Source organism: Cetorhinus maximus, chromosome 13 (assembly GCF_964194155.1).
Source record: "Cetorhinus maximus chromosome 13, sCetMax3.hap1.1, whole genome shotgun sequence".
Classification (NCBI taxonomy): Eukaryota; Metazoa; Chordata; class Chondrichthyes; order Lamniformes; family Cetorhinidae; genus Cetorhinus; species Cetorhinus maximus.
The window spans coordinates 73,453,453-73,472,368 of record NC_135891.1 but is presented as its reverse complement, the minus strand read 5'-3'; the positions used below and the strand labels follow the sequence as shown (position 1 = coordinate 73,472,368).

At 45.3% G+C, this 18,916-nt stretch overlaps 1 protein-coding gene across 1 annotated transcript in view; it reads right to left on the bottom strand.

Moving 5' to 3' along the window:
• LOC144689209 (hematopoietic SH2 domain-containing protein-like) overlaps positions 1-18,062 on the bottom strand; it is a 105,774-nt gene extending 87,712 nt beyond the window's left edge. Inside the window, exon 1 of the mRNA XM_078556321.1 lies at positions 17,933-18,062. The gene's annotated coding sequence lies outside the window, so the exon portion shown is untranslated. The remainder of the gene's footprint in view (positions 1-17,932) is intronic.
• Positions 18,063-18,916: the final 854 nt, after the last annotated feature.

The window sequence follows — 18,916 nt, the reverse complement described above, 5'->3', positions numbered from 1 at the left end:
GCTAAAGTATTGAAATTAGGCTCCTGCCGTGCGGTGGCTGGAAATGCGGCCCGCCATTGATTGGCGGAGTGGCCGGGTTTCATGAAGGCTGAGGGAACTGCTTGCAGTCCCAGTCCTGTCCACTGCAGCTTCTGGCACTGCATGAGCTAGAAAGCTGCCAGCCAATCAGGTTGGCCAGCACCACTCTAAGACGGGACTTCCTCCCGAATGAAGGATCAAAGTCCAGTCTCCAGCCAATTAAGACTCATTGGAGCATCAAATTGCTGCGGGGCAGACAGTAATGGTAGGGACAGAAACAAAAATTGCTGGAAAAAGTCAGCAGGTCTGACAGCATCTGTGGAGAGAGAAACAGAGTTAACATTTCGAGTCTGTATGACTTTTCTTCAGAACTCAGTAATGGTGGGGATGTGTTCCTCACTGACTCTTCGATGGCGGGAGGGGAAACCCCGCCCTGCAAAAAATCCTGGCCTCTTGTTTCAGTATTGTTGCCAGCTTACTATTCATAATATTTATTCACAGGGTGTAGGCACCATTGGCAAGGCCAACATTTATTACCTAACCAGAATTGCTCCAATCCCAATGATTACTCATAGGGCGTTGCAAGAACCAAAGTGTAGCAGACTGACAATTAACATACCAATTAATGTTTCAGGACGCATGCCGACTACCTGCCTGCCCCCACAGCCTCAATTTTACCAATTAATGGCCACTTTAAAGGGCCTCATTCCTCCACTTCTGGGATTTAACCAGTGGCATGAGGGGCCCACATCAACCCAGCACTCAACCTGGCAGCTTTCATCGCATTGGGCTGATGGTAAGCAAGGTGAGGAGGAGGGGGGCAGGGGTGCACCTCCTTCATGCAGACCCTGGCTTATTGAAGGGTCTCCCCCAGCCCCAAAGCCAACCCCCTACACCGTTTCCCTCCAACCCAGACCCCAACCCTCTTGCTGTGTCCTGCTAGCCTGGCCTCGTTGATAGTGCCCTCCCCACTTACCTTTAACTCTGACTCCAGCGATGGTTACAGCTGGGAAAAGGATGTGGTCCCAGCAGCGCCACTGGATGATCCCAACACATCGTTAAATCCAGCCCAAAGTGTGGTTTGACTAGAGTGTTGAGTATGCTGGAGGAAGCTCGGGAGACTGGGGTTTCTCTGTCCAGGTAAAGATTCCCAGTATTTGTTCCTTTCACCGTTTCACCACATAATACAAACAAAAACTTTCTTCCTAACTCCTTTCTAATTGTCCAGCAGCCTCGTCAGATTACCTCATCCATTCTTTTCATATTTAGGATGCATTTCTGAATGTTTGGCAGCCCTTTAAGTGAAGTAGCTTTAGAAACTCTCTCTTCCCAGTTGCAGATTCAATAGTAATTTTTCTGGAAATACTTTTCAGCTTTCCCTATTCTAGACGAGCTTGGATACTTTTAAACTTTATGCAGGTTATGGACAGTGAAGCCAAGCCTCCTCTTGAGGCCCTCAGCATCACAGATGCCAATGTTCAACCAATCCAATTCACTTCATGTGAAGGCACTGGTTACTGCAAAGGCAATGGGCCCTGACAATATTCCAGCAATAATACTGAAGACTTGTGCTCCAGAACTTGCCACGCCCCTAACCAAGCTGTTCCAGTGCAACTACAACGCTGGCATCTACCCAGCTATGTGAAAAATTGCCCAGGTATGTCCTGTACACAAAAAGTAAGACAAATCCAATTTGGGCAATTATTACCCATCCGCCTACTCTCTATTGGCCTCCATCTGCCTTGGGAGATGATGGACTGTGCTGGAGTGTTTGTCACTTCTGGATTGAAAACATCTGTCGTGGCTGTAGAGGTCGATTTGTGAGTGGCAGTCCCTTCCACAGCTGACACAGATGAATAACGTTGGCCCGAGGTCGACTGGTGTTTTTTCCTTCTGGTGAGCTCTCTTTTCCACTATCTGGTCATTTCTTTTGTCTTCCGTTTTTTCCATGTCCTTCCTGACTGCTTGTCTCCAAGCACTCCGGTCAGCGGCAAGGACTTCCCATGCATTGACACTGATTCCAGTCAACCTGGAAGTCTCAGCTGCCATCTCAATCCATGTATTGCAGATGTGAGTGACTTTTGGTCTTGTGCAGAGCTCACCATCGAACATGTCTTTGGGGATCTGCCCATCATGCATTCAACTCACATGACCCAGCCAGAGTCTCCGCTGACACAAACTGATCAGCCATGATCTTATCGAATGGTGGAGCTGGCTCGAGGGGTCAAATGGCTTACTTCTGTTCCTATTTTGTATGTTAGTTTATAAATGTGCTGGGGATCCCTGCACACTGGTTTACTCTATATTCGGTACTGCACCTTGACAGAAGATGTCCGATATTCATCTGGGGCAATGGAGGTGGAAGTTGTTCAGCCACTTTTCTTGGCTTGCATAAGTATTTTTTTTGGGGGGGGGGGGGGTGGAAAGAGGGGTTGAGGGGTCAGAGGTCAGGGTTGTGGGGGCGGGGGGAAGTCACATGGGATCAGTCTGGGTCTTTACAATTAATTACCCAGAGGTTAGAAGAGGTTTTAATTCATCTTTTTCTGAGTAACTATTAGTCTAACCCTGAACCATCTAAAGCTTGTGATTTAAACCACATTTTCAGATGGTTCCCAGTGCAGTACAATTGTCCAGAGGAAGTTTGTACTTCTGGGCAATTACTGTGCAAATCCTTACCTGGGGACTTCCAAGAGGGGTTCCACAACACATCTTTGGGGTACCCCCCAAATCGGATGCTGGGGAGCTCAGAGGTTACAGCTCATCTGTTTTTATATTTCTAGCTAGTTATCGCTCATACTTTAACCCTTCCGTTCTTATTAATCGTTTAGCATTCTTTGCTGTTTTTTATATTCTGTCCAATCTTCTGACCTGCCACCCATCTTTGCACAATTATGCTTTTCCTTTAGGTTTGATACTATCTTTAGCATTTTTAGTTAACCCCGGATGGTGGGTCCTCCCCTTGGACTTTTTACTTCATGTTGGAATGTATCTATTCTGTGTATTCTGATATATTTCAGAAATGTTTGCCACTGCATCTCTATTGACCTATCCCTTAACCTCATTTGCCAGTTCAGCTTTATGCCTCATAATTGCCCTTATTTTAAGTTTAAAATACTAGTCTTGGACCCACTGTTCTCTTTCTCAGAATGTAAAATAAATCATATTATGATCGCTGCTACCTTGAAGCGCTTTCACTATGAGGTCATTAATTAATCCTATCTCATTGCACAATACCAGGTCTAGTATAGCCTGCTCTCTGGTTGGCACCAGAACGAGCTGTTCTAAGCAACTATTCTGAACACATTCTATGAATTCATCTGGGCTAGCTTTTCCCATTTGATTTTTCCAGTTTATATGTAGATTAAAATCCCTCATGATTATTGCTGTACTTTTCTGACAAGCTCCCATTAGTTCTTCCTTTATATCCTATCCTATAGTGTGGTTACTGTTAGGGGGCCTCTACACCACTCCCTCAAGTGACTACTTGCCTCTATCGTTTTTCATTTTTACTCAAACTGCTTCTACCTCCTGATTTCCTGAATCTAGGTCTTCCCTCTCTATTGTGCTAATACCATCACTAATTAACAGAGCCACCCCTCCACCTTTTCCTAGCTTCCTCTCCTTCCTAAATGTCATGTACCTTTCAATATTCAGATCCCAAAGTATGTCGTCCTGCAGCCATGTCTCTGTAATGACTATCAGATTGTATTTATTTATTTGTTTCTATTTGATTTAACAGTTCATTTGTTTTGTTTGAAATGCCATGTGCATTCAGATACAGAGCTTTAGTTTTGTCCCTTTATTACTTTTGTAACCTCTAGCCTTAACTGACGATTTACTCAGATTTGTACTGTCTATCCCTTCCTGTCATGGTCTGTTTATCATCTCCCATATCAGTATCTTTCCCTCTTGCCTTGACTCTACTCATTGGTTTACCACACCCTCCCAAATTTGATGCTTTGCCCCCACTATTTAATTTAAAAACCCCTCTACTTCCCTAGGTGCATGGTTCACTAGAGCATGGTCCAGGTGCAGACTGTCCCAACAGTGCAGCCCCCACATTCCTCAATATTGGTGCTAGTGCCCCATGAACCAGAACCCGCTTCTCCCACACCAGTATTTGAGCCATGCATCCATCTCTGTAATCTTATTAACTCTATTCTAATTTGCACGTGGCTCAGGTAATAATCCAGAGATTATTACCTTTGAGGTTCTGCTTTTTAATTTCGTGCCTAGCTTCTCATACAGGTTATACAGAACCTCTTTTCTAGTTGTACCTATGTCGTTGGGACCTACAGGGTCCATGATTACTGGATCCTTTCCTTCCAACTGCAAGTTCCTCTCCAGTCCTGAGCTGATATCCCGAACCATGGCACCAGGCAGACAACACAGCCTGCTTGATTCTCGCTGTTGGCTGCAGAGAACAGTATCAATCCTCCTGAATATACAGTTCCCTACTATCACTACATTTCTTTTTGCTGCCCCCACTTGAACGGCTTCCTGCACCATTGCGCGATGGACAGTTTGCTCTTCCACCCTGCAGACCCCGCTTTCATCCACATAGGTTGTGAGCACCTCAAACCTATTTAACAATTGCAAAGTCTGAGGCTCCTCCACTTCTGTCTGCTCGATCCCTCTACCTGCCTCACTCATAGTCACACCCTCCTGTCCCTCAATACTGACCAAAACAGATGACCCTATTCTAAGAGTTGTGACCGTCTTCTGGTACAAAGCATCCATGTATTTATCCCCTTCCTGATGTTGCACAGTGAATGCAGTTCGGCTTCCAGATCAATAATCTTCATCAGAATTCCTCCAGCTGCTTACACTGTCTGCTTGTCCTGGATTGCGTTGGCGTCCAGGAGCTCCCACATTCCACAGCTGCAACACAACACCTGTCCTGCCATTGTTACTTATGTTATTTGGTTAATTTAATTACTTTCTTAATTAAGTTAGGATTATTCCTATGTATACTACAATTGACTGCACTTAGTAAATGCTAGTACCACCTTCAACTAAGAGTTATATGTTTCTTAATTTCTAACTGGCTTACTAATTACTCATCAACCAGCTCCTTCCACTGCACCAAAGAGTAAAGAAAAAGTAGATAAAAAACAACTGATTCCTTTTCACCCGCTCTTCTAGGTGCTGTTGACTGCCTCGCTATTGTAATGGAGGGTGCTGAGAACACACAGCACTGTGTGTTTTCGGTGAGTTTACTGTTGGTCCACACTTGCCATGGTAGCTACGGCTTTGGCAGTCCTGGTACTGATTTCAGCATCAAGGGACAGGTTGCTGATAATTGTTGATCAAGATACGTGAAGGTATCGACAACCTCCAGAGTGACGTTGTCAATGTTGATAGAACGTGGATTCTCTACTACATCCTGGCCCAGAACTTTAATCTTCTTGGCGCTGATTGTCAGTCCAAACTCCTTGCATGGCCAGGAGAAGAGATCTACATGTTGTTGCAAGTAAACTTTAGTATGAGATGCCAGCGCGGTGTCATCGGCAAACAGAAACTCACAAACCAGGATATTACTATGGTCTTGGTACAAAGTCTTGCTGAGTTGAACAGCTTGCCATCGGCTCTGACATGCAGGTAGACTCCCTCATTTGAGCAGCTGAATAGCAGCATGGAGAAAAATATGCCAGGAGACAACCCTGCTTTACCCCACTGCTGATCGTCAAAGCCTCTGGTGATGCTCCATTGTAACTAACAAATCTGTGCACATTCTCATGGCAAAAAGAAATGATGCCCAGGAGTCTAGGCAGGCAGCCTGTTTTACACAGCAGTTTGAAGAGTCAAAGCCGTAGCTACCATGGCGAGTGTGGACCAACAGCAAACTCACCAAAAACACACAGTGCTGTGTGTTCTCAGCACCCTCCATTACAGTTTGAAGGTTAACGGCCTTGGAGGTCTACGAAGACAATGTAGAGTGGCTGCGCTGTTCGCAGCAATTCTTCTGCAACCGTTAAATTGAGAAAATCATAACCTGCCAGTTCTGAAGCTGCACTGTGACTCAGGGTAGATGTGTGATGCCAGAGTCTGCAATCTGGTCAGAGCAACAGGAGGAGATGCCTCAGGAATTGTTGCAGTCATTGCAATCCCCTTTGTTTTTGTACAGGTGACTATTTTTACATCATGTATGTCTTGAGGTATAAATCTTTCCTTCCAGCAGAGACACAAAAGTTCATGCAGATGCTGCAGCAGTGCCAGTTTTCCACTTCTGATGATTTCAGGTGGAATGTCATCGTTTCCTGGGCCTTTACTACTGGCAAGACGGTCAATGGCCTTGTTGAGCTCTACTATGGTGGGCTAACTGTCCAGTTCCTCCAGATAGCCTGGAGTGGCACTGAGAGCTTCTTCAGTGACAATGTTCTCTGGTGCATAGGTGTTCGAGAGTGCTCCACCTATCTTCAATCAGCTTGCTAGGTTCTATGATGATCGTCCCTGTCTTTGTCTTCAAGGGGGCTGATGTGGTTGGCTGCTGGCCCTGTTGCTTTCTTGATTCCTAATACATGTGAATTAGGAGGAGTAGGCCATTAGGCCCCTTGAGCTTGCTCTGCCATTCAGTAAGATCATAGCTGATCTGATTCTGGCCTCATCTTCACATTCTACCTACCCCGATAAAAACCTATTTACATCAACCTTAAAAATATTCATTGATCTTGCCTCTGCCACTGTCTGGGAAAGAGAGTTCCAAAGACTCATAACCCTCAGAAAAAAATTCACCTCATCTCCATCTTAAATGGAAGGCCCCTTATTTCTAAAGTGTGTCCCCTAGTTCTAGTCTCTCCCACAAAGGGAAACATCCTTTCACTATCCACCCTGTCAAGTCCCCTCAGCATCTTATGTTTCAATAGGATCACATCTCATTCTTCTAAACTCCAATGGGCATAGGCCAGCCTGTCCAACCTTTCCTCAAAAATAAACCTCCAATCCCAGGTATCAGCCAAGTGAACCTTCTCTGAACTGCTTCGAACGTTTATATCCCCTCTTAAATAAGGAGACCAAAATTATACACAGTACTCCAGATGTGGTCTCACCTTATACAACTGTAGTAAAACTTCCCTACTTTTATATTCCATTTCCCATTGCAATAAACAACATTCCATTTGCCCTCCTAATCACTTGCTGTACCTGTTTACTAACCTTTTGTGATTCATGTACCAGGACACCCAAGTCCCTCTGTATCTTGGAGTTCTGTAATCTCTCGCCAATTAAATAATATTCTGCTTTTCTATTCTTCCTGCCAAAGTAGACAAGTTCACATTTTCCCACACTATACTCCATCTGCCAAATTTTTGCCCACTCAACTTATCCATGTCCCTTTGCAGGCTGCTATGTGCTCTTCACAACTTACTTTCCTACCTGTGTCTGTGTCATGAGCAAATTTAGCAATGATACATTCAGTCCATTCAACTAAGTCATTGATATAAGTTGTAAATAGTTGAGGCTCCAGCACCCTGTGGCACTCGACACATTTTTCCATCCCAAAAATGGCCCATTTTTGGCTATTCTGTTTCTTGTTAACTAACTCATCCGCTATCCAGGCTGATAGGTTACCCCCTACACTACAAGCTCTTATTTTGCCTTCTGTTATCCATTTGCTTGCTACTTCCTCAAAGAGTTCCAATAAGTTAGTCAAACATGGTTTCCCCTTCACAAAACCATCTTGACTGGGCCTGATTGCATTAAGCTTTTCTAAGTGCCCTGCTATAATCTCCTTAATAATAGATTCCAGCAATTTCCCTATGACAGACGTGAAGCTAACTGGTATGTAGTTTCCTACTTTCTCTCTCCCTGCTTTCTTGAATGGAGGAGTTATATTCACTATTTTCCAATCTGATGGGATCTTCCCAGAATTTAGGGAATTTTGGGAAATTAAAACCAATACACCTACTATCTCAGCAGTCACTTCTTTTAAGATCCTAGGATGAAGTCCATCCGGACCTGGGGACCTGTCAGCTTTTTAGCCCTAATAATTTTCTCAGTACCCTTTCCCTGGTGATTGTAATTGTTTTAAGTTCCTCCCTCCCTTTCACCTCCTGATTCATGATTACTTCTGGGATGTTATAATGAAGACAGGCACAAAATTACCTGTTCAATTCATCTTCCATTTCCTTATTTTCCATTATTAATTCCCCAGACTTACTCTCTAGGGAATCAATGCTCACCTTGTTAACTTTTTTCCTTTTTAAATACCTGTACAAATTCTTATTGTTTTTTATATTTCTAGCTGGCTTTCTCTCATACTCTAATTTCTCCCTCCTTATTCATCTTTTAGTCATTCTTTGCTGTTCTTTATATTCTGTCAATCGTCTGATCAGCCACGCATCTTTGTGGAATTATATGCTTTTTCTATCAATTTGATACTATCTTTAACTTCCTTAGTTAGCCATAAATGGCTCCTCCCCTTAGAATCGGTCTTTTCTGAGTATTCTAAATATCTCCTTAAATGTCTGCCACTGCATCTCTACTAACCTATCCCTTAACCTAATTTCCCAGTTTACTTTAGCCAGCTCTGCCTTCATGCCATCATAATTGCCTTGATTCAATAGTCATAGATCCACTCCTCTCTCCCTCAAACTGAATGTGAAATTCAATCATTTTACGATCATTGCTACTTAGGGATGCCTTCACTATGCGGTCATTTATCAATCCTGTCTCATTGCACATTATCAGATCTAGTATAGCCTGCTCTCTGGCTGGGGCTAGAACATGCTGCCTTAAGGACCTGTCCCAAAAACACATGATGAACTCATCATCTGGGCTACTTTTGGACGAATCAGATTGACAATCTATATGTATATTAAAATTACCTGTCCTTCCTAAATGTCATATACCCTTGAATATTCAGGTTTCAGTCTTTAACATCCTGCAGCCATGTCTTTGTAATGTCTATCAGATCGCAGAATCACAGAGTGCAGAAGGGGCCCTTCGGCCCATCGAGTCTGCACCGACACGAGAGATACAACCGACCTACCTACCTAATCCCATTTACCAGAACTTGACCCATAGCCTTGAATGTTATGATGTGCCAAGTGCTCATCCAGGTATTTGTTAAAGGAGGTGAGGCAACCCGCCTCCACCACCTTCCCACGCACTGCATTCCAGATCTTCATCACCCTCTGGGTAAAAAAGTTTTTCCTCACATCCCCCCTAAACCTCCTGCCACTCACCTTGAACTTACGTCCCCTTGTGACTGACCCTTCAACTAAGGGGAACAGCTGCTCCCTGTCCATGCCCCTAATAATCTTGTACACCTCGATCAGGTCGCCCCTCAGTCTTCTCTGCTCCAACGAAAACAATCCAAGTCTATCAAACCTCTCTTCATAACTTAAATGTTTCATCCCAGGCAACAACCTGGTGAATCTCCTCTGCACCCCCTCCAGTGCAATCACATCCTTCCTATAATGTGACAACCAGAACTGCACACAGTACTCCAGCTATGGCCTCACCAAGGTTCTATACAACTCCAACCTGACCTCCCTACTTTTGTAATCTATGCCTCAATTATTAAAGGCAAGTGTCCCATATGCCTTTTTCACCACCCCACTAACATGCCCCTCCGCCTTCAGAGATCTATGGGCACACACTCCAAGGTCTCTTTGTTCCTCAGAACTTCTTAGTGTCATACCGTTCATTGAACACTTCCTTGTCAAATTACTCCTTCCAAAATATATTACCTCACACTTTTCAGGGTTAAATTCCATCTGCCACTTATCTGGCCATTGCATATTTATATCATGCATATTTATTTCTATTTACAACCCAGCACCCCTGGATCCGGCAGCAGATCAAATGCTGTTGCAGAGTTTCAGCCAGAACTGATTGGCATGTTGCTGAGCAGGCTGCTGAGACTTGATTTTGGCAGATCGGAGAACATCTCCATTTTGTTTGCTGTGGGCCTGTTTGTAGTTCACGAGAGCTCTCCACTTGATTTCAGTAACTGGTCCCATTTCAGTCCAATACGTCTCAAATTAGTCAGGATGTGTGACAAATATCTAGTTCATGTTTCATATTAATATATGAAATTATCATGTTCATGTTAATATTTTAGAGGTAATGCTTAGCTCTGGGAGGATTAAAGATTAACTGTAGAGAATAGGATAAATGCAACTAAAGCTGCTTGGAGTCTATTACACTTAAAAAGGTTGGAGCCATGTTGACTTATGGGATTAACAGCTAGAAAGGTAAGAGCCATAAAATAGTAGGTGGGCTTAATTAGCTGGAAAGCTGGAGACATCATGTCCACACTGCTTTCAAAGAAGTGCAGTCCAGAGAGATGTTGTCTCTTGGGATTAGAGCTAAATTAGTTTAAAAGCATTCAGTGAACCCTGAAAGGCTACACCGTCATGGAGATGGGTGGAGCTTAAGAAGATTCTCTGGTTTCAATTTATTTGTGTGTTTGTTGGGAGAGAGTATTCTGTAGCAGGGAAGAGGTTTCATACTGAAAAAGTGCTGCTGTTAGCAGATTCCTGGCAGTTCAGGCTGATAAAAGTCCTAGGAGCCATTCGGCTGAGGGTTGAAGTTTGGTTATGTGGTTTGCAGCTCAGGGAGATGCCTTGAGAGCTGTTCAGTGCAGTTAGGGCTCAGAGACATCCTGGGGAGCTGAAAAGGTGGCAGGAGGTCACTGGTTCCATGCCAGGCAGTTAGGGCTCAGAGGAACCCTGGGAACCATTGATAGCTCAGTGAGGCTGGGAGACAGGAGTTCGAAGAATCCCAGGGGCAGTGCCAGCTTAGTGAAGCTAGCAGTTTGTGAAAGAGCTGGAATTGTGCTGGTTTGTGAATCCCATGGAACGCAGTCTCAGGAGAGGAGATTGAAGCATCGGGAGATGAGAGTCATTCAGGCAGTCCATGTTGGAGTGACTTTAAAGAGTATTCAGTAGCTGGGTCTTCAAAAGTGAAGAGTTGAAAATCAATCATGAGGAAGATAAGTTTTAAAAAGATTTTGTGACTCACAGTGGTCACTGATATCTGGGTGGATTACTGAGAAATCCATGGGATCTGTCTTGGCCATATCTACCATTTAAAGTGCATGTGGTAAAAGGGATAGAAAATGGAATTTAAAAAAGGGGATTAAACTACAGATAAATGAGTAAAAAGAATCAAAAATAAAAATGAATGTAGAAGAAAAAAGATATAAAAAAGGGGTGAGGATGGAGGAGAGAGTTCATGATCTGAAGTTGTTGAACTCAATGTTAAGTCCGGAAGGCTGTAAAGTGCCTAATCGGAAGATGAGGTGCTGTTCCTCCAGTTTGCATTGGGCTTCACTGGAACATTGCAGCAGGCCAAGGACGGACATGTGGAGAGTAGGATGATGTGTTGAAATGGCAAGTGACAGGGAGCTCTGGGTCATGCTTCCGAACAGATCGGAGGTGTTCCGCAAAGCGGTCACCCAGTCTGCGTTTGGACTCCCTGATGTAGAGGAGACCACATTGGGAGCAGTGAATGCAGTAGACTAAATTGAAGGAGGTACAAGTGAAGTGCTGCTTCACCTGAAAGGAATGTTTAGGCCCTTGGACGGTGAGGAGGGAGGAGGTAAAGGGGCAGGTGTTGCACCTTCTGTGGTTGCATGGGAAGGTGCCGTAGGAAGAGGGTGGGGCATTGGGGGTGATGGAGGAGTGGACCAGGGTGTCCTGGAGGGAACAATCCCTATGGAATGCTGACAGGGGGGGTGAGGGGAAGGTGGTGGCATCTTGCTGGAGTTGGTGGAAATGGCGGATGATGCTTTGAATGTGGAGGCTGGTGGGGTGAAAAGTGAGGACAAGGGGGACCCTATCATGGTTCTGGGAAGGAGGGATAGGTATGAGGACAGAGTTGCGGGAAATGGCTCGGACACGGCTGAGGGCCCTGTCAACCACCATGGATGGGGAACCTTGGTTAAGGAAGAAGGGAGACATATCAGAAGCGCCGTTTTGGAAAGTGGCATAATCGGAACAGATGCAAAGGAACTGAGAGAATAGGACGGAATCCTTACAGGAAGCAGTGTGAGGATCTGTAGTCGAGTTAGCTGTGGGAGTCAGTAGGCTTGTAATGAATATTAGTGGACAGTCTATCACCAGAAATTGAGACAGAGAGGTCAAGGAAGGGAAGGGAAGTGTTGGAGGTGGACCATGTGAAGGTGACAGAGGGGTGGAAATTGAAAGCAAAATTAATAAATTTCTCCAGGTCCAGACGAGCGCATGAAGCGGCACTGAAACAGTCATTGCTGTAACGAGAAAAGTGTTGTGGGAGGAGGCCTGAGTAGGACTGGAACAAGGAATGTTCCACATACCCCATAAAGAGACAGGCATAACTGGGGCCCATGCGGGTACCCATAGCCACACATAGCCTATTTGGAGGAAGTGAGACAAGTTTAAGGAGAAATTGTTCAGTAAGAGAACAAGTTCAGCCAGACGGAGGAGAGTAGTGGTGGATGGGGATTGTTCAGGTCTCTGCTCAAGGAAGAAGCAGAGAGCCCTCAGACCATCCTGGTGGGGGATGGAGGTGTAGAGGGATTGGGCATCCATGGTGAAGAGGCCAGGGAACTGGAAATTGTTGGTATGATGTAGGGCATCAGAAGAATCGCGGATGTAGGTGGGAAGAAACTGGATGAGGGGAGAGAGAAAGAAGAAATGAGTTCCGTGGGGCAGGAACAGGCTGACATGGTCAGTCTACCAGAATAGTCCTGCTTGTGGATTTTGGGGAGGAGGTACGCCAGACAACAACAGTACCACCCTTGTCGGCAGGTTTGATGACAAAGTCAGGGTTGGACCTAAAGGAACGGAGTGCAGCAAGTTCAGAAGGAGACAGGTTAGAGCGGGTGAGAGGGGCAGACAGACCTGTACCCCACAGAGGCTGAGTGCCAACTCTCAGACACTTCTTCCTACCTCCCCCTGGACCATGACCCCACCACTAAACATCAGGCCATTGTTTCCAAGACTATCACTGACCTCATCTCCTCTGGAGATCTTCCCTCCACAGTTTCCAGCCTCATGGTGTCCCAACCTCGGACAGCCCGCTTCTACCTCCTCCCCAAAATCCACAAAAAGGACTGTCCCGGCAGACCGATCATGTCAGCCTGTTCCTGCTCCATGGCACTTATTTCTTTCTATCTTGACTCCGTTCTCTCTACCCTTGTCCAGTCTCTTCCCACCTACATCCGCGATTCCTCTGATGCCCTACATCATATCAACAATTTCCAGTTCCCTGGCCCTAACCGCCTGCTCTTCACCATGGATGTCCAATCTCTCTACACCTCCATCCCCCACCAAGATGGTCTAAGGGCTCTCCGCTTCTTCCTTGAACAGAGGCCTGAATAATCCCCATCCACCATCACTCTCCTCTGTCTGGCTGAACTTGTTCTTTCACTGAACAATTTCTCCTTAAACTTGTCTCACTTCCTCCAAATAAAAGATGTGGCTATGGGTACCGACATGGGTCTTAGTTATCCCTGTCTCTTATTGGGGTATGTGCAACATTCCTAGTTCCAGTCCTACCAAGGCCCCCTCCCACAACACCTTTCTCATTACATTGATGACTGTTTCGGTGCCGCTTCATGCTCTCGTCTGGACCTGGAAAAATTTATCAATTTTGCTTCCAATTTCCACTCCTCTATCACCATCACATGGTCCAACTCCAACACTTCCCTTCCCTTCCTTGACCTCTCTGTCTCCATTTCTGGAGATAAGACTGTCCACCTAGATTCATTACAAGCCCACTGACTCCCACAGCTACCTCAACTACAGCTCCTCACACCCTGCTTCCTGTAAGGACTCCATCCCATTCTCTCAGTTCCTTTGCATCTGTTCCGATGATGCCACTTTCCAAAACGGCACTTCTGACATGTCTTCCTTCTTCCTTAATCGAGGTTTCCCACCCACTGTGGTTGACAGGGCCCTCAACCATGACCGACCCATCCCCCGTGCTTCTGCCCTCACACCTATCCCTCCCTCCCAGAACCATGACAGGGTCCCCCTTGTCCTCACTTTTCACCCCACCAGTGTCTGCATTCAAAGGATCATTCTCCGCCATTTCCACCAACTCCAGCATGATGCCACCCCCCCCATCGGCATTCCGTAGGGACCGTTCCCTCCGGGATACCCTGGTCCACTCCTCCATCACCCCCTACACCCCACCCCCTTCCCATGGCACCTTCCCATGCAACCGTAGAAGGTGCAACACCTGCCCCTTTACCTCCTCCCTCCTCACCATCCCAAGGGCCCAAACACTCCTTTCAGATGAAGCAGCGCTTCACTTGTACCTCCTTTAATTTGGTCTACTGCATTCGTTACTCCCAAAGTGGTCTCCTCTACTTTGGGGAGACCAAACGCAGACTGGGTGGCCACTTTGCAGAACACCTCCGATCTGTTCACAAGCATGACCCAGACCTCCCTGTCGCTTGCCATTTCAACACACCACCCTGCTCTCATGCCCACACGTCCATCCTTGGCCTGCTGCATTGTTCCAATGAAGCTCAATGCAAACTGGAGGAACAGCACCCCATCTTCCGATTAGGCACTTTACAGCCTTCCAGACTTAACATTGAGTTCAACTTCAGATCATGAACTCTCTCCTCCATTCTTGCCCCCTTTTTTATATCTTTTTTCTTCTACATTCAGTTTTATTTTTGATCCACTTATTTTATTTTTATTAATTTATCCGTAGTTTTATCCCCTTTTTTATCCCATTTGCTTCCCCACCACCCCCTCCCCCCATCCCATCCCCACAGGGCCATCTGTTACTTGTTCCACATTATTCTTTCACACAATGCTGCCCTTGTTCTGCTATAATCACATTCTTTCTTATCTTTATGCCACTATTAGCACCTTTTTTTAGCACTAACCACTACCATTAACACTAACCACTACCATTAACAATCCCTTCGTCCCTTAGTTCGTGACATCTTTGTCAATCCCTCCTTTGTCCCCACCTATCGCTGGCCTTCTATCCAACTCCACCTGCCCCAACCCCCTTAAACAGTATAAATTTCAGCACATTTCCACTTCTCTTCAGCTCTGAGGAAGGGTCATACGGACTCGAAACATTAACTTTGTTTTTTTCTCTCCACAGATGCTGTCAAACCTGCTGAGTTTTTCCAGCATTTTCTGTTTTTGCAAATTGTTTTACTTTTCTGACTTTTGTATATTAATGTTTGTTTTGTTTGTTTCAAGCTGTGGAATCTTGTGGTTTATTCTCCCGGTGGGTAACAAGAAATTCAAACTTTGTCTATGTTAAACAAAAAGTTACTGGTCCCTAACTGAATGGCAGCGCATTGCTTTGATCTCTTTTCCCATATGCAGTGAGTGATGGTTATAGATGGTGTTGCACAGATGATCCCACTTTGACACCATCCCCTGCCCTTGGGCGTTGTTGCCTGTAAGAGCCTGATAGCGGATATTGAGAAACTCCCAGCTTCTTTTCAAGGATGACCTTTCTTCTTGGAGTGGTATAGTTTCCTTGGCTGAAGCCTGATCTTGTTACACACCAGGGGATGGTCAGTATCACAGTGAGCACTGTGATAGCTACAAGTTATGAAGATGCTGTTGAGGGCGGTACATCTGGTGATGAGATCTAGCTAATGCCAGTGGCGTGATTTCAGATGTCTCCAGGACACCTTGAATAAACAGTTACTGGTTATGAGCTCTCACTCTATTGGCGTGGAGCAAGAACAGCTGGGGTTACTTCTGAAGATAGGAGAGATCATAACATCTCATTGGATAACTACTGCCTGCCTCAAGCTGGGCAGTCCACAGTCAGTCAGGAGCTATCCTGCTGCAGCCTGCTTGCTTCGATGGGCGCTTGAAACTTAGAGTCATCTCTTGACAGACAAGTACTATGCACCAGGTGAGACAAACTCAACAAAGAAGCCACCAGTCTTTTGCCTCGTAAGCTGGAATGCAAAGACCATGCGCCCTGGTCTTACTGACGACTTTCTACAGGTTGATGATGCACGCAAGACAACTGATCGACAAAGAACCTACAAAACTCAATGTGGACACTGTGGTGCTGCAAGAAATGAAGCTCACTCAAAGTGGATCCCTTAAAGAGGAACATTATATGTTCATGCAGGGAAAATCCAACAGCAAAACAAACACTCTATTCCCTTTGATTGAAGCCCCACAGAATACTCAGACTGACTTCTTACTATTTGCTTGTCAACAAGCATAGGCCCAGCTAACCTCGTGTGCATTAATGCCCAACACTTACCTCCACTCCAGATGTCAAAGATTGATTCTATGAGGCACTTGATGCTGCCATTTGCAGAATTCCCAGGTCCAAGGTTCTGTACCTTCTGGGAGACTTCAACACAAGGATGGGTACCAACCACACAGCTTGGCCAAAGTGAATAATGCACTAGGGAATCAGCAAAAACAATGGAAATGGCTGGAGGTTGCTGGGGCTATGCTGTTACCATGGACTCTGGTTTGACAAACAGCTACTTCCAAACTAAGCACACTCTCGATCATCAGCAAAATGTTGGTCAGTGTTGTCAACAGTGCTATCAAACAACACTTGCACAGAAATGACCTGCTCACTAATGGTCGGTCTTGGCTCTGCCAGGGCCACTCAGCTCCTGACCTGATTACAACCTTGTTCCAAACATGGACAAAAGAGTTGATTTGAGATGAGAATGACTGCCCTTGACATCAAGGCAGCACTTAACCGAGTGTGGCATCAAGGAGCCCTAGAAAAACTGCAATGGGAATCAGGGGGAAAACTCTCCAGTGTTTGGAGTCATACCTAACACAAAGGAAGATGGTTGTGGTTGTTGGAGGTCAATCATCTCAGTTCCAGGACATCACTGCAGGAGTTCCTCAGGGTAGTGTCCTCGGCCTAACCACCTTAAGCTGTTTGATCTATGACCTTCCGTCATAAGGTCAGAAGTGGGGCTGGCGTTACATTGCTGAATCCCCCACTATCAACATCCTGGAGATTACAATTGACCAGAAACTGAACTGGACCAGCCATATAAATAACATGGGTATAAGAGCAGGTCAGGAGCTGGGACTTCCGTATCAAGTAACTCACCTTCTCCCCCCAAAGCATGCCCACCATCTACAAGGCACAAGTCAGGAGTATAATGGAATACTCCCCACTTGCCTGGATGAGTGTGGCTCCATCAAAACTCAATACCACCCAGGACAAAGCAGCCCAATTGATTCATCCACCACTTTAAACATTCACTCCCTCCACCACCGACACACAGTGGCAGCCATGTGTATCATCTACAATGTGCACATGAAGCAGCTAACCAAGGCTCCTTCAACAGCACCTTCCAAACCCATGACCTCCAGAAGGACAGGGGCAACAGACCCATGATCACTGTTCCTTCACTGACACTGGGTCAAAATCCTAGAACTCCCTCCCTAACAGCACTGTGGGTGTACCTACACCACATGAATGCAGCAGTTCAAGAAGGCACCACCCCGCCTTCTCAAGGGCAACTAGAGATGGACAATAACTAGGTGGCCTAGCCAGTGACATCCACATCCTGTGAAAGAATTTTTAAAAAATACACCCCTCACACCAGCCCAGAGAGTGCTCCACAACCTACACCTTTCACAAGACCTTTCTCTCCAGGCAGTTTTGTTTTGCCTATCGCCTACATCTCCATAAGGTTTCATTTAATGAGGAGATTTTCATGTGGAATCTTCCAATAACTTCTTGAAAATCAAAATAGATTGTTTATTTGGAGTTTCAACCAATCAAGTTCTCTCTAGATCCACTCTGGCAGTTATAGTGTTAGTGTTCTGTAAGATAGTTTCGATCGTGTTAACGTGTCTTTGATGCTACCTGATGGACCTCTCGCCACCACAGTCAGACGTGTCCCCCTTGCTTAAATACAAGTATTAAATTCATTCACTTTCAATTTGTTAAAACATTACCAAATGACGGGTTACTTTTCCACAATGACATCACTAACCTCCACACTATGGCCCCCAGGGATGAACCTGCTCTCCTTGAAAGTCTGCTAGCTGTTACTCCATCCACTGAGTTTCAAGAACACTCTGCAACCTGTCCCGATGCTTTTCGTGTCAGTGAATTAATTCCAGTCTATGTATTCACCTGTACCGTGCTGCTGGAGCTCTGTTCAGGTGCTGTGAGTCAGACCAGGAAGTGGCAGCTCCCAGCTTTTCCAGTTCTCCGAATGATTAAGCTCCAAAAGGATTAACTGTTTCAATGCCTCACTGTGTGGAAGAAAAAGTTGACCAGTATTTGAAAAGCATTTTCATTTTGTAATTCAGCTCCTTAGTTAATCTGCCCGTTGAGGAAAATAGCGCATCGACGTTGCAGAGACCATTGTTAAGAAGCAGCCAGAAGGGTGTTCCAGATGGTGTTAAATGGCTACTGCCAAAACCCTTTATTCACAGAAAATGACATCAGAGGTCACGAGTACGATAAGCCACAGTGCACAAAGAAATTTATCTAAACATCCCCCTTTTCATAAAAAGAAAATAAATTGCGTGCCCTATCATTTGCATGTTACTTGATATACCTAGCCACTAAAGAAAATTATCACACAGGAACAAAAAACTGTTTCCTCTTTCTAGTCAGTTCCAATTTTGCCTGTCCCGACACACGCATTGTACACATAATCTTTAAAGCATTCCGGTCTTCTAATGGAGAGATGGTGGTGTAGTCTTACCATCTCCCCATTGTCACTGGACTAGTAATCCAGAGGCCCAGAGTAATGCTCTGGGGACTTGGGTTTGAATCCCGCCACGCCAGATAGTGACATTTAATTACAAATACAAATCTGGAATTAAAAGTCTGATGATGACCATGAAACCATTGTCAGTTGATATAAAAACCCATCTGGTTCACTGATGTCCTTTAGGGAAGGAAATCTGCTGTCCTTACCTTGTCTGGCCTACACGTGACTCTAGACCCACAGCAATGTGATTGA